Genomic DNA, 15,863 nt, shown 5'->3' on the forward strand with positions numbered 1-15,863 from the left:
AATTGATCTGGATTGCAGATGAAGAGCGAGAAAAGGGATCCATATCCAGGGATATATATTTTCTGTCATTACGTTACAGATCTTTTCATTATATTAATTTGCTATTAAGCCAGAAATAGGCAGTTATGACAATCTTCTGCTTCTAGTGTGTAGGTGGCTTCCAATTTTAGACCCTTCCTATTATGGATGGTAGAATGATTTCAAGTCCAACATAAGTCATGTTTGCCTTCTAAGATTCTGGAGGTATGATTTAATCCTCTAGGAATATGAAAAGTATTGTGGACATTATCATGATTGAAAGGGTAAACACAGATGTGTGTTGCCAGAGAATTTTTGAGCATGAATAGTGTGAGAACATCATCAATGGAATTCCAAGAACTTAAAATGCTGTGGGAAACTGGCTCCTAAAAAGTTACACAACATCTGACATGCAATTATCCTTCCACTAATCATTTCACTAAGAGTCAGTAGTGTTCATGAGGCTAGTTAGTTGCTTAAAAATGTTTAGAGGAGAACATTTAAAACTATAATGAAATTGTAACTGTAGACTGAAATTTGTAGCTGAAGATAATGATAGAATCCAGGCAGTTACTATTATTTTCATATATAAATGTGTATAATGTATTGATCCATGACTGGAGTCATCTGTGATGTTGTAAAAGATCATAAAACTTGCTTAGAGAGCTAAGGCTTCTCAAAATTGGTAGGTGAATTTCTTTTTACTGATGTTGAATGTATTTACATTTTTATTATTGGAATAGAAATCTGTTTGGTAGGAAGTGAGCAGGTGTCTCTGAGGAGATATCACAGTGGGGAATGTTTATGGAATTTCCATACTTGGTTTCCACCCAATAGTACATATTTCATAACATTTCAGCTAAATTAGCACATTCATTTTGTGTTATATGGGGTGGGAAAGAACTAACCTTTTCTAGTTTTGAAAATTAATCAGACATTTTAGCTTTCATTTTCTTTTGAAATAAGAAATAAAAGTTGCAAATATGAACTTCCACCTTGGCAGGATTGAAAACTCATTCAGGCATGAAGAAAATCAATATCAAGTCAGGAGAAAAGGGAAATGAGAAGGCTCAATTATGAAGGTTTGAAATAAAACTCCTGTGCACAATGAGTCCTATCTTTTCAATGTAATCCCTGGTAGCTGCTGATCCCTACAAAGACATGAACTTATGAATCAGGAAGTATAGTACAGCACGGTTGAGGAAATGCTCTCCGAGGGAGAGCTTCTGCATGACTGCTGCCACCTTCAGAGAATCTCATAGCCATCACTGATACCTCTAAGGTAGATATTTAGAAGACGAAAGCTTGACCTGGTACCTGAGAGAAGCCACCTGACCAGGAATATGCATTATGTTATATGAATAAGAAGTAAATTTTTATTGTGTTAAGACATTAAGTTTTGAATTTGTTAGTTTCAGCTGCTAGCATCATTTTAACTAACGTGGACAATTCTTCTTATCATCTCCAGAAATTTTTCCAAAGTGTCTCAAAATAATAACAAATTAAGTAAAACGATATTCTTGCTAGGTAAAGCCAGTTTTCAAGCAAATGTTCTAGACCCCAAATCCCTCCTCTAGAGAAATTAGAGATGAGCCTCCAGTTCCCCCACCTGTCACATACTTCCACTACAGGGTTCACAGGAAAGAATATACCCACCACGAAGGTGCCATATAGAATCGGTTTCCTAGCAAATAGGACCTGGAGGTATTGTGATATAATAAGAAATATATTTGTGGATTCTGCCCCAGATTCCTGACATACAGAGCTTCTAAAACCCTGGTGTATAGGGGTGCTGGGATAATTTTTTGTTCTAATATTTGGTCTTTGATCCAGGTTCCTGACACAGAGCTCCTAAGACCTTTGTAATTTTCTGAGTGATAGGAGCATCTGGCACAGAGCTCCTACATTCCTTGGAATTTCCTGGGTGAGAGCAGTATCTTTTGTTTTCTGGTTGCCAGGGAACCAACAACGTGATTAGAAGATTGGAACCTTCAGCTCCTGCCCCGAAATCCCTGGACCTCTGAGGATAGGAGAGGGGCTGAAGGTTGAGTTGATCACCGATGTCAATGACTTAATCAATCTTATCTATGTAATTATGCCTCCATAAAACCCCAAAATGACTAATTTCAAATAACTTCTTGGTTAGTGAAAACATTTGCATGCCAGGAGGTGCTCACACTCCAACTCAACAGGTATGGAAAATCCTCCACTCAAGACTCTTCAAGACTTTGCCCCATGTATCTCTTCATCTGGCTGTTCATCTGTACTCTTTATTATATCCTTTATTAATAAACTGGGAAACATAAAGTGTTTCTCTGAGTTCTATGAGACATCACAGCAAATTAATTGAACTCAAAGGAGGGGACCATGGAGACTCCAATTTATAGCCAGTTGGTCAGAAGCATAGGTCACAACCTGGGGCATAAGGCTGGCATCTTAAGTTTGGGCAGGTTTTTGGGACTGAGCCCTCAACCTGTGGGATCTGATGCAATCTCCAGGTAGCTGTGACAGTATTGAATTGAATTGGAAGACACCCAGCTGGTGTCCACTGCAGAATTGCTTGGTGTGTGGGAAACCCTCCACAGGCACCTGGTTACAGAAGTGTTAAGTGGGTGTGTGAGTAGAAAAAAACACTATGATTTTTCCTATCCATATTATATTCCCAACTCAATTCTAGGTAATCCTTTTAGTTTTCTAACAAGCAAACAAAACAATGAGCACCTTAACACTGAGCGCTACCTTAGGAAGGCTTAACTGACTTCCAGGACTAAGAAAGGTAAGATGCTTTATGTAAGGTAACAGGTTGTATATTAAGGCTCCTGGATATTTTGTTTATTTGCCTTTTTTGCATGGAGCGATAAACAATTTAATGTCAGGCTAATAGTGTGGCTGGAACATGAAATTTATAGAAGTAGTAAAAGCAATGATTTACATTCTAAACTGAAAGGGTAATCACGTGATCTAAGACTGGAAGAATCGAAAGTCAAAACTGCTGTCAGTCATCTGGAACTTTTCAAATATTTAGACATTTGGCAGTAAGTAAACAAAAGGTTTGAATAAGTCACAACTTTTTCTTTAGCTTTTGAGAAAATTATTTTGGTATGTACATTAAATATTAATTGAGATAGTATATTTCAAATATGCATTTTAAATTGTACAGTAATATAGTACTACCACTATTTTAAAACCTTCGGTTATAGCTTTGGTAAGGCAGCTATTCAAAATATACTTTAAATTTTTTATTGCCCGATAGATACTGCCCATATAAAATATCCTTCCAGAGATATGACAACAGAGTAATTTTACTGAAACATTTCCTAATTTTTCCAAGAATATTCTGAACAACCATATGGAGATGTGAAATTTTCAACTAAGTGATGGTTTTCTGCAGTCATTGAAAGCAAAATAGAGAAATGCAACTGTGAATCTAGACTCAGAGGTTTAAAAAATAAAATCAGGTAGAGTCCTAAACAAATTAAGGCTGCCCTGGTTCATGCTCTGGCATTGATGGTCCATATGAATTTTGCTAAAACATATGCAAGTACTAGAATTTGTGGTCAACAATTGTGGACAGGTTACATTTTCTTTAAATCCAAGATACTTTTAATTGCTCTAGGCTTGTATTATTAAGAAGATCCATTGAAAGAAAAGATAGAATCCTTGAATTTATATTCTTTTTATTTTATGAGATTCCTAGATAAGAATCTTAGGATTATTATGGTGGGGGGGAATTGGGAGGTTAACTTAACTGGGTTATAGCCTTTGCATCACATAAATAATAGTAACAATAAGTAGTTAGCAAGTATCAACCATTGGTCTTAGATGCTATTGCAGAATTCTTTTTACAGAAAGAAAACAAATTCCATATTTTCAAAAGTTTACAATCTAGTTAAGTTTTGAAAACAAACACTTTAAGGATTGATATAAAGCAAAATATTAAAAAGTAAGTGTTACAGGGATGCCAAAGAAGACTGGCATTAATGGATAATATTACCTCCAAAAGAGCTGAATATTTGAGGTTGATCTTAAAGAGTATGATGGGTATAAATTAGTGAAGAGTAGGGAGATAGAGTTCCAGACTACAGCAGGGTAAGAACAGGGAAGAAACACTAGTGGAAATTTATATTTACACACTTTTTCATGTAGGTGAGAGTTTAATTTACCTTGAGAATGTAGCATCTAGGAATTGTGCTTTTTGTGCCTCTTTCAGCAGATTTTTTAGTTCATAATTTTCCTCTGGCCCTGGTTGTAAGATATTTATGCTCGACTGTGCTCATTGTTTTTTGTGAACTTATAAAGATTGCTTTTTTATTAGTCTATAAAAGCCATGTTTGGAGACAGCCTAAAATAAAAATTAATGCAACTTATCACCCTACAGCATGGAACAAGTGCCTGTTTCAGTCTCTTATTTAAGCACTGCAGATGCGTCGAAACCTAATAAAAACTGTTCCCTGGCACATCAACCCTAATCAGAGAGTAAGAAGCTAAAAATCTGTGAATCGCCTACAACCAAAGGGAAGTCTTTTGAGAGCTGCATTGTTAAAACTCTGAGAACAGGTATGTTATGTCTAGAGGCCTAAAATCTGGGCTTTGTGAAGAAGCAAATGTTTATCACTTAGTAAATACTCTTCCTCCTTCATCACCTTGACTTTTTAAAACAATTAGTCCTTTTAACTGTCATATGGCTCTCTTCGGCTTTGAAATATATCTTGCTGGACAGAAAAGGAAGCTGCATTCTTTATGGTCCTGAAATAATAATTGCAAGTAGTAGTAAGACATATGAGATGTGCTAGTTTAAGGCATGTTCAATAACTATCTCTATATCCATGAGGGTGAGGGTCATAGAAAATACATAAAAATGAGCCAGTTTGGAAAATCATAACAATAACAGCAATAATAATGATTATTATTATATTACCAACACAAACACAGCACACAGCCCTGTGGATGTGATTGTTTCCCAGCAGAGAGCTTGGGCTTCCCAGGTTACTTCTGAATGTGTCCAGGGATGCTGTGCAGATGGCCAGTACTTGCAGTGTGAGCCAGCTCACTGGTACACAGAAAGCTGGAGTTCGAGAGGAGAGAGCAAAATACAAGGTGTGTGTCCTAGACTTTCCCATCTAGCCTTCTCATGAGATAGGCCAACAGCCTTCAACAGGTGATACTTCCTTCAGTAGCCCCACCTCCCTTGGCTCCTGCCCCTGCCCTGCCTCAGGAGTCTTCATGGGAACAGCGTGCCCTTGTCTTAATCAAAAGCAGCCCTGCGGGGAGGAGTCTCAGAAGGAACTGGTAGGAAAATAGCACTCTAATGCTTTTTCCTCAGGTGCTCTCCAGATACATTCTCAAGGACATATTCATCTGTGAATGCGGATTTTTATTCCTGTGCCTCATTCTGTTGGAGCTGTAGAAAACCAAACTCTCTATCTGGTTAGTTTTTAGGAAAAGTATGCTGGCCCTCCCAAATGTGATAAGAAGCCAGTTAAAATGATCTGGGCATTAAGGCAGCCACGGTGGAAGAATTATAGCTACATAGACACCATCTATACCCCCAGAGCAAGCACATCACATCCAGCTCCTGACCTGATTATCTCTGAGCTATGGCTCTTGTGGCTCGGTCCATAAGTCCATGACTGGGGTTCCCAGAACACAGACCAACTTGTTGTGCAATGAAGACTTTATGAGAAACTTTGTTTTCTCTTTTCCTAAGGGCCTGAAATCAGCAAGCCAAAAAGCATTTTATCCTAATATAGAAAAGAATTAGACAGCAGATGCTTCTTCACAGCAGCCTGTGTGCTGGGGATAGAAAAAAAAAATGGCGTAGCCTTCTCTCTGGCAAGAGTTAGGACTGAATCATCATGGGAGTGTTTGTGGTAAAATTACATTTTTCCTTTAGATAGTGGAATTATTATCACTGGGCTATAGACAGCTAGTCCGGAGTGACTTTGATGAGACATACTCTTTTTTACCACATAAAGAGTGTGTCTTTGACTCCAAGGGAACAAAATATCCAAGAATATCGTCATGGGAGGAGAGCAGATAGGAGACCCTGGAAAAAAATTGGCTAAGATCAAGAAGGGAGGGGAGCCAGCAAAGTAATGAAGAGGATTTGTTTTCTTTTTGAACTAAGGATGAGGATTTGGTCATGTCTCAATAATCGGGTGAACACAAAAGGTCATTCCAACGAACAAATTTCCCAGTGGCCTCCATGAAGCAAACTACAAAATCAATTCTATATCATCCAACCAAAGACCACCAGTAGGGACGAGGATGCTTTCTTAGGCTTGATGAGTGAAAATACAATTTTGTCTAGGGGTTTATTCAGATGAGGAAGGGAAAGGAGAAAAGAGAATTATTGAGGAAGTTCCTCCAATGTTGGACAACATTGGATTCCCCCCCGCCCCTCCCCTTTTTTTTTTTTTGACAGACCTCACTGTTGCCCAGTCTGGAGTGCAGTGGTGCAATCCGGGCTCACTGCAACCTTCGCCTCCCAGGTTCAAGTGATTCTTGTACCTCAGCCTCCTGAACAGCTGGGACTATAGGCGCTTGCCACCACACCTGGCTAATTTTTGTATTCTTTGTTAGAGACAGGGTTTCAACATGTTGGTCAGATCAGTCTCGAACTCCTGGACTCAAGTGATCCTCCCGCCTCAGCCTCCCAAAGTACTGGGATTACAGGCATGAGCCACCGTGCCCGGTGATTTTTTGCATTTCTAATGCTTTAGGTTTTCATCTTTACCTGGCAGTTGCATAGATATCCAACTTGACTCCTTGCCACTAATGTCTTCTCTCATTTAATCAATTCTTCCAGTTGGAACTTTGTTTTATCTTTCTAAAAGATTATATTTCCCTCTGCAATCCCTTCCTTTGCTAGCTCCTTGTGAACTATCCAAGTCCAGCTTCTTCAACCTGAACATCATCTATAAAATATGGATACTCCCTGCCTCCTCCAATCCTACCTCCCAACAGTCCTCTGATCCAAGATGACTTTCTTCTCACTATTCCTGGAAGATGTCTCCTCTTGCATTTCTATGTATTCAGTTGATTATGTTGTTCTCATCAAAAATGGGCACCTCCTTATATACATCTGCTTATCCAAATCTGTCCACTCCCCAAGCCCCTCCTTCAAGATCATCTTCAGTGCTCCTCCAGATGTGTCTTGCGTATCTGAATTTCTATAGCATCTAATGCTTATACTTTTGTAATTTTAGCACTCCATTTAGGCTTATTCAGATTTTTTTCCAACATTATTATGTATTTGTATAGAATGTCTTCTCCATTGAAAGGAAAATCTCCTCTATGACACGAACTGTGTCACAGACATTTTAATATCCCTCATAATAGTTCAAACAGTTTAATATAAACATTCAAAATCTTTTTGTTCCCAAATCAGTTTACATGTAGCCTTTAAACCTCATTACCAGTCTTTGGTAATGGGAAAATAAGTCCAAATGAGGCATTCTATTGGAGGCTCTTTTAAAGTCATCATGCTTCTATCTCTCCTCTCCCCACTAGGTCAAGAGATCAGGGTGACCTTTGAGCTAATGAGGACGCTAGGTGACACCAAGCCCAAACACTCTCTGAGCAAGTGGCTGGTCCTGAGAGGTGACTGAGGTCACACAACTATAAGATATAAGCAGGAACTGAAAAATCACATCTCCAGACTCGTCACTTGGTATGTTTTTTCTTCTTTTGTTATATTGCTCCCCATCCTAGCTTTTCTATGGCTGGTGGGCCAGCAAATATTGGTTAATTCAATTTTAGAAAAAAAAAACCCAAAACTAAATAAATGAAAACAGTAAGAGAGAGAAAACAAAATTTAGGGTTGGTGTGAACAGGCTTTTAGCTTTTCAGTTAGGTTTCCAATGCTTCAGGAATACAGGGCATGGCTGTCAATTATGGCTGTGCTTTTGTTCACTTTGATTCTGTTTTGATATTTTCTTTTTGACATTTTAGAAGTTGCTTTGGATCCAATTAACCACTAACTAACCACATAAGTGGTTGCTTATACCACTAATTATGATCAATTGTCAAAAAAGAGCCACATTATGCCCTCCAAACTGTTGGGTTGCTGCTTCTTTGTTTCAGATAATTCTACCTGAGATAAAGCAAAAATCACAATGCTGGACCTAGGAAGGTAACTACCCAAAGGGGATTCTAATGAAAATATTGGTGAAATATTCAAAGTGAACAAATGCATACAATGTTAAAAAAAAAAAAAGAGTAGAAATTTGATGCATTTTAGAAATACTCTAAGAATCATTACATTTATAATTTAGGATGCCAAGAGGTATTTCTAGAAGGAATAAAATTAACATATCAGTATGGTTTTATAGAAAGAATTCTAAAGCAAGGTTTAAAAGTCCTTGAATTTAGCTGTTTTTCAAGGTATTGGTCATTAAATTCCTTGATTCTCAGTTTCCCCATCAGATGAGAATTACACAACTCACATATTTGCTTTTATTATTAGAAGTATATATAAAAGTATGGGAAAATGTATTTACATATTGAATTTACTTTTTGTGGACTTAAAGAAGGGTTGTCCCCTGGGCTGAGACTTATTTTACTGGTTGTGTTATACGGATTTTCCATGTGCATTTGCTAGGAAGAAAATAGTAATAGGATTTTTATTTTTTAAATGTGAGGCTTACCAATCAGGCTCCAAGATGGATGAATTCAACCATATAGCACACAATTTTTTATTCTTTATGCTTCTTTGTTATCTTCGCTCCATTTCTCTCCACATCCCACATTCCATCACCCCATTCTGATCACTGTCAATCATTGCACTGTTTTTTCCTTGCTCTGATGTCCTAACCGGATAGATCCACAACTGACAGGAATTTATCGGGAGAGACACAACAACTCGCAACATACAAGCCATATATGAACCTGACAGCCCCTATTAGGGGTGGATGCGCACAGGATAATGATAGAGCCGTTGACAAATAACTAGCAGTTTGGCTCATTTACACTGAAGAGTTTTGCACACTGGGGTAGTTATGTGCCCATTTATTGCACCTTCATAGGCAGTATAAATCCGATTTAGTCCACTTAACCCTCTACTGTGATTTTTGCTGAGAATGCACTTACATAGTCTCACGGTAAAAGAGATTCTCAGAACTGAGCAAAAAACAAAACCAAAAACTTACTTTCTAGTAATTTTCTTTCTCATAATCACCTTTAGGATCACTACAGATCAAATATAACTAGTGTTTCTGCAAAGCAACGTTCTTTTTTCATATGTGCAAAGATAATTCTGTTAACATAATAGTTACTTATAATCTAAGTAGGTCTCTGTTTCTGCTTTCAGCTTGGTGTAGTTTATAGCAGACCAGTGTTAAGATCCAGAAAAAAAATCAAATAAAACAAACATGTAGAAAATTGAAATTTAAAAATAATATATGCTATTTACAATAGCTCAAAAAATATCAAATACTTAGGAAAGACATGCAAGACCTCTGCACTGAAAATTTAAAACAGTATTCAGACACACTTAAAAACTTGCAAATATAAGCATATTCCATGTTATAAACTGATGACTCAGCATTTTATTTTTTAATTAAATTCTAAAAATATTCTCAGAGTCAGGTGATGAATTGTAAAGTGTACATTTTATGAACTATGTCCCAGTTCTGGCCACAGCGTCTTACTGATTTCAGCTGCCGATGACAACCTGCTCCCCAGAGAGGGCCATTTTATATCTTAATGGTGTCAGAACGAGGGTTACTTCATCTGCAGTTCTGTAAAACCTACAGTCAGATGGGTATGGTGGCAGGATCTGGTATAAGCAGTAATCATATTCAAAATTAACATACTAGTGGTTGCTAAGTTGCCTATAACCAATCATAGAAAGGGTGTAAACTAACACATGTAGAATGATTAATAACAGTGTAGTGAGTTAACTAGTGTTCACTCCAAATTCATGAGACACAATTTTTTAAAGATTTTCTGGTATTTCCAAAGCAGCATATACGGTTACTACAATTCCTATCAAGATGCCAATAGGTTTTGCTGCTGTTGTTGTTGTTGGGCTGTTGCAATGGTGGGGTTGGGGTGTGAAGATTGTCGGGCTTATTTAAAAATATACATGCATATGACAGGCTACCTTGTGGAAACACAACATTGAAGGACTAATACTGTCAGATATCAAGATTTGTTCCAAAGTTTCATAATTAAGACAATGAGGTGTTGGTTCAATGACAGACCAATACAACAGAATAGAGCATCCAGAAATGGACTCACAAATATATAGTCTCCTGGGGCATAACAAAGTGTAACTGCAATGCAGTGAAGGAAAATATTTTATTTTCAATAAATGATGTCAGTTGAAATGTATATTTATAGAGGAAGAATTAGTTTAAATCATAATTTAAGGTGGCTTATAGATACAAATGTGAAAGGTAAAAGCCTAGGACCTCTAGAAGAAAAGATAATATTTTCATGAAACTTGGGGAGAGAATGATTTTTCAAAACAGGACTCAAAAAGCACTAATCATAAATAAAACTTTGATTAAGATTAAAACAGTTTCATTAAAACACACCATTAGGAGAGTGGTAAGGCAAGCTACAGAGAGGGAGAAGACATTGGCAATGCATACACACACACATGCCCACACACACATATATACACACACAAAAGACTTATATTAGGGATACATAAACTCTTACCTATCAGTAACAAAAAGATATGTCAGTAGAAAAATGAGGTAAGGATTTCAATAAGCACTTCTCCAAGAAGCACATCCAAATGGCCAATAAAAATATGAAAAACATCTACCTTCATTAGTTGTCAAGGAAATTCTGACTAAAACATAAAACCCCTACAATACAACCAAATTGGCTATACAATAACAAAGACTGACAATAGCAAGAGATTGTAAGCATGTAGGGCAACTAGAAGCCTCACACACTGCTAATAGGTGTGAAAAGTGGTACAGCTGTTTGCAAAAGTTTGGCAGTATCCATTAATATATATAATATGCATAGTTTATTACCTAAATGTTTGTGCTCAACAGAAATGCATATGCATGTGTTCCCAAAATACTATTTGTAAGAGCACAAATACTAATAGATATTTCATATATTGTTGATACCTGCAATAAGATACTATACAGCAATTCATGTGATAGCAATGCTATCACATGAATGACTTGAATAATCACTGCACACACTACTGAGTGAAAAAAACCAGACATAGAAGAGTACACACTATATAATCCGATTTATGTAAATTTCAAATACTGGCTAAACTATGTTGTTAGAAGTCATGAGAGTGATTACCTTTTGGGGAATTGTGACTGGGCAGGGCATGGGGCTTCTTGGGTGCTAATGTTCCATTCCTTAGTCTGATAGTTAAAGGGGTGTGTTTACTTTGTTCAAATACATCAAACTGAGCATTTGAGATTTTTACACTTTTCTACATGCATAATATACTTCATTAAGAGCTTTCTCAAAAACAATCCAGATCACCTATTCCTTCTGCTTCTACTAATCACTTTAAGTCATTTAATGCAATTACTGTTGCTCTCTAAAATTGCTATGTAATATCAGTGCAGTTATGTAGAACCTGGTCTAAAATAATCAGGAAATTCCAACTTTAACGATTTCATGTTGTCTTTTAAAAATCAACACACATACAATCAAGCTGTCAAGGACCCAGCTTGTCTATCCGAGATAGGAGATTCAGGCCAAGAAGAGAATTTTAATATGGCCATGCATTATCTGTAACTTGTAGGATGAATAAAGATAAGAATTAGAGTGGACTTAACTGAAAATAGCCTTGTGATAAAAACAAGTCACTTTATTTCAATGACACTCACTTCCACTGTGATTTTTATCTTGTGCTTATTTAGTTCCTATTATTTTACGTTCCTAGGGCCCCAAACCAAGCCTTCCTCGGTTTTTTTTTTTTTTTTTTTTCTTTTCTTTTGCTTCTTTTTTTTTTTTCAATTCAGCTGCAAAGTCAATGTAACCTATGGAAATGGAATTGTCCTTTTGCACAATGTCACTGAAGACATAGTAGAGAAGGAAAGCAAGTGTAAAGCCAAAAGTATTTGTGAAGTCTGAACTACCTGTTCTGAACTTGAATTTCAAAAACATTGTTTGAAGTGACTCTGATGCTATTTTTATTTACTATATTAGAAACAGCCCTTTCTTAGTTCAGACTTGCAAGCTAGTCACATAAATTAAAGCAGGATCTCATGAGGGCTGATGAGAGAGAGAGAGAGAGAGAGAGAGAGAGAGAGAGGGGTGGGGGGAAAGACAGGTAACTTCATACAGGCAAGCGGAAGTATATGTTTTAAGTAAGACTTTGAGGGGACATTGCCAGATTAAAATTCTTGTCCTTAATTTTCCAAATGATACCCTCCTTAGTAAATTTAAATACTATGCCAACTTCAATTCATTCAGATACATTACCTACAATATTAATTTAATTGCTCCTCTATTCCATTCTGGTTTCTCTTGTTGCTCTGACTTTACATTTGGTCATCAAAATTATAAAGACAGAGCCACCTCAAAGCAATTTCCCCAAAGGCATGGAAATAAAATAACTTGGGGCATTTTTAAATGTAGCTTGAAAGTTCTAGGTAAGAAAATATAAAACTAACAAGAGTGAGAGATGAGAGGGTAAGCAGCCATCCTTAAACTAGTCCTGAGAGATTAGGATGATGACATCTTGTTGTAACAGGAATTCTTTGAGAAGGTGATGAAGGGTGAATAAATGGGTTGTCACTGGCCATTTTACTTAAGGATGTTTGCACCACTATAGTTATGTACCTTTAGAAGACTTCAATTACCTGAAGATGAGGTTAGATATTAACAAAGCCATGTGAAATTTACTGTGATCAGCAAATAGCTCACCACAGGTGAATCTGGAATTATACTCCTCCAATTTAGCAAGGAATAAACTGGAGTTGTCTGACAGGGACAAAAAAACTGGTATTTAGTAAAAGACATTTCACAGAAGGTCTGTTCAGAAGGAAATAAAATTTAATTTCTAAGAATTTTTTTGTGGCTAAAATTGCATTTTAAAAATGTAATAAGCAGCCTCAATAGAAACTCATATAACCAACTGAACCACGCTTATACACACAGCAGTTTTCAACACCTCTTAAGAGACAACAGCTGATTCTTTTGATCTGCCTGCTTCCTAGACAAAAGTTCACTGTCTCTGAATTAGCCCCATATTTGGAATCATAGCCCTTTTTATTTTTTAAATCTATGCATGTTCTTATTGAGCAAATCCTGCACGCTAACTTGCTCCAGAGTAAATCACTGTATGGTCTAAGATGAATGAGCACTCGTCTCCTCCCCCTCACCAGTGCTTTATCATATGTCACAGCAATAATGATGGCATGAAGAAAGAAACAGTAATCAAACTACCCCACTGTAAATGGAAAGTTTATACTGAGGCTCAAACCATATTCTATTTAGGTGGAGAAATGGGGTATCTTTCTCAATGAAATATAGAAAATATCCTATGCTACAGTTGTGGCTAATGCTTCTCTGTAACCCATCTAACAATGTTGGAAAGTTATTAGAAGTCAACTTTTTCCAGGGCTGGTACTTAGTGATATATACGTGGACTTGGACACTGGAAACTTCGGCATGAATAGCTTCACCAAGATAACTGGGCATTCATCATGTCCCATTCAATAAAATAAAGAAGTTAGAAAATAATGCACTCTGTGACATCTTGTATCTGCCATGTAAAATTTTAATCATGTATATGACCTTGCATTTGTAGAATATAACAAATTCCTCTTCAAAGGTTTTAGCCTGTAAATTGTTAAGTACAATGAGTTCTGAGATCCTCCTTAAAGAACCAATGTATCAGTATGTTCAGCTCCCCTGTTCTTTGTTCTCCATTTTAAAATTTAACTTCCTTGTTCTCCTCATCCCTGGTTTCAGTAAACAACCTTTCCCACCAGTTCTAATCGGTAGTTCACATCTGTTCCTCTGGTCACCTGCTCCATCCTGAGTCACCCCTGGTCACCTGCTCTGACCTGAATCATCCTGAGTCACCTGTTCTATAACTGCCCTTCCGACCAAACTACTCACCCCGGCACTATGGCTAGTACCCCTGCTTTCTTTCAAACAGCCAATCAGAATTAGCTTAGACTGTGCAGTCCAACCCTAGCCAATAGGGGAATGACACAGCAGTAGGGGCTACCTGCATCAGGAATAAAAACTCCTTCCCCTCCCTTGTTTGGGTGTGCTCGCCATTGCTTCATCCATGAGTCATACCCCTCTATGGAAGTAAAATTGCCTTGCTGAGAAAATTGAATTTATGTTTAAGTGCTATTTCTTTTGCTGCACAAAAAGTTTATTTATAATGCATTTATGAATCTATATTTGCTAATAATGGCTGCTATTGAAAGATCGAAGAGCTTAGAAGCAACTTTCATCTATATTTTTTGTAAATAAGGTGATGCTGATTCTAGATCTTACCAAGGTGTTAGACAAAACAAGTTATTCCATTGAGTGAAAAATGAAGAGCTTTTGACCCCAGGCTTCTAATACTACACTTGCCTCAGTACCCATGCAAGGCAAATCATTTGTACACTAATACTCACATTTGCATTTTATAATTGGTATGGTAGTAAATAGTTTATAAGCAAAATGAAATTCAGTTTAGTTATTAGGAATTCATGTTCACAAAAGGCAAAGATACAAGTTTGTAGCTGATTTATCAGAATAGGAAAGCAAAGGATTATATGGATTGAAAATGCCAGAGAATTCAAAGATAGAAAGTTGTGATTCATGTCACATGTTATATATAGACTAGGAGCTGAAACCCAAAGAAGTTCAATTACTTGTCCAAGTTCATATAACTAGTTGGGGGTGAAACCAGGGCTATAAGGGCTGTTCTTTGTGATCCAATTCTTACACCACAATACTGTGCTTCCTTTTGAAGATTAGATTTTCATATCTGTAGCTCAATACATTTTAATCATATATCTCAAAATTTCCTTCTAAGTGATTGTTAGGTAAACACGTTTATTTTCAAAAGTAGCAGTATTGCCTCAGGAGGTCACCAGGAGCTTTAAATGCAGTTTTCATTGTCAGTTGTTCTGCTCCAGCTGAAAGCAACAGTTTCCAGGCTCCTGTGCAACCCAAATTCAGAATGTGTTAAAATCCCTGGCGACCGCTCTGACTTGGGGCCCTAAAGAATTCATACAGTCACTAACAAGAGTCCAGAAATAAATTTAGTGGCTAAAATATGGTACCTTGAGTCCCCACATAATGTGAGGCTATGGGTTCTCTGCCAAAAGTGGGGTCTACAATGTTTGACTCTGTAAGCTTTAGTGTGAGGAAAACCAGGGCTTGGAGGACATCTGAAACCTTCACGACTTTTAAAAAAATTTTTTCCCTCTTGAATTTTAAATAGAGCTGAGCAGTGAGAATCCTTTTAAAGTTTTTGACAATTTCCTAAAATATAGTAGGCACATTGCCATTGCCAGGTGATATGAGTAGAGCTCATTTCACCCAAGTCTTACATTGAAAACCAGAAAGCTAAAAGAGACTGTAACTCTTTTTTCAATTAAAAATACCAATTTGGGCCGGGCGCGGTGGCTCAAGCCTGTAATCCCAGCACTTTGGGAGGCTGAGACGGGCGGATCGCGAGGTCAGGAGATCGAGACCATTCTGGCTAACACGGTGAAACCCCGTCTCTACTAAAAAATACAAAAAACTAGCCGGGCGAGGTGGCAGGCGCCTGTGGTCCCAGCTGCTCAGGGAGCTGAGGCAGGAGAATGGCGTAAACCCAGGAGGCGGAGCTTGCAGTGAGCTGAGATCTGGCCACTGCTCTCCAGCCTGGGCGACAGAGCGGGACTCCGTCTCAA

The 15,863-nt window shown here is 37.4% G+C and overlaps 1 long non-coding RNA gene across 2 annotated transcripts in view; it reads left to right on the forward strand.

Annotated features, from left to right (window-relative positions):
* The first annotated feature begins 2,029 nt into the window (after positions 1-2,029).
* Positions 2,030-15,863, forward strand: part of LOC108522121 (uncharacterized) — a 17,358-nt gene continuing 3,524 nt past the window's right edge. Inside the window, exons 1-6 of one of the 2 annotated variants that reach the window (XR_001883373.1) lie at positions 2,030-2,210; positions 2,696-2,794; positions 4,397-4,575; positions 7,531-7,690; positions 8,392-8,393; positions 11,973-12,061. This is a non-coding gene — a long non-coding RNA (uncharacterized LOC108522121). Of the gene's footprint in view, positions 2,211-2,695; positions 2,795-4,396; positions 4,576-7,530; positions 7,691-8,391; positions 8,394-11,972; positions 12,062-15,863 lie in introns of those variants that run through there. The other variant, XR_001883372.1, reaches the window with a different exon arrangement.

The sequence above is a fragment of the Rhinopithecus bieti genome, unplaced genomic scaffold (assembly GCF_001698545.2).
Source record: "Rhinopithecus bieti isolate Rb0 unplaced genomic scaffold, ASM169854v2 scaffold_62795, whole genome shotgun sequence".
Classification (NCBI taxonomy): domain Eukaryota; kingdom Metazoa; phylum Chordata; class Mammalia; order Primates; family Cercopithecidae; genus Rhinopithecus; species Rhinopithecus bieti.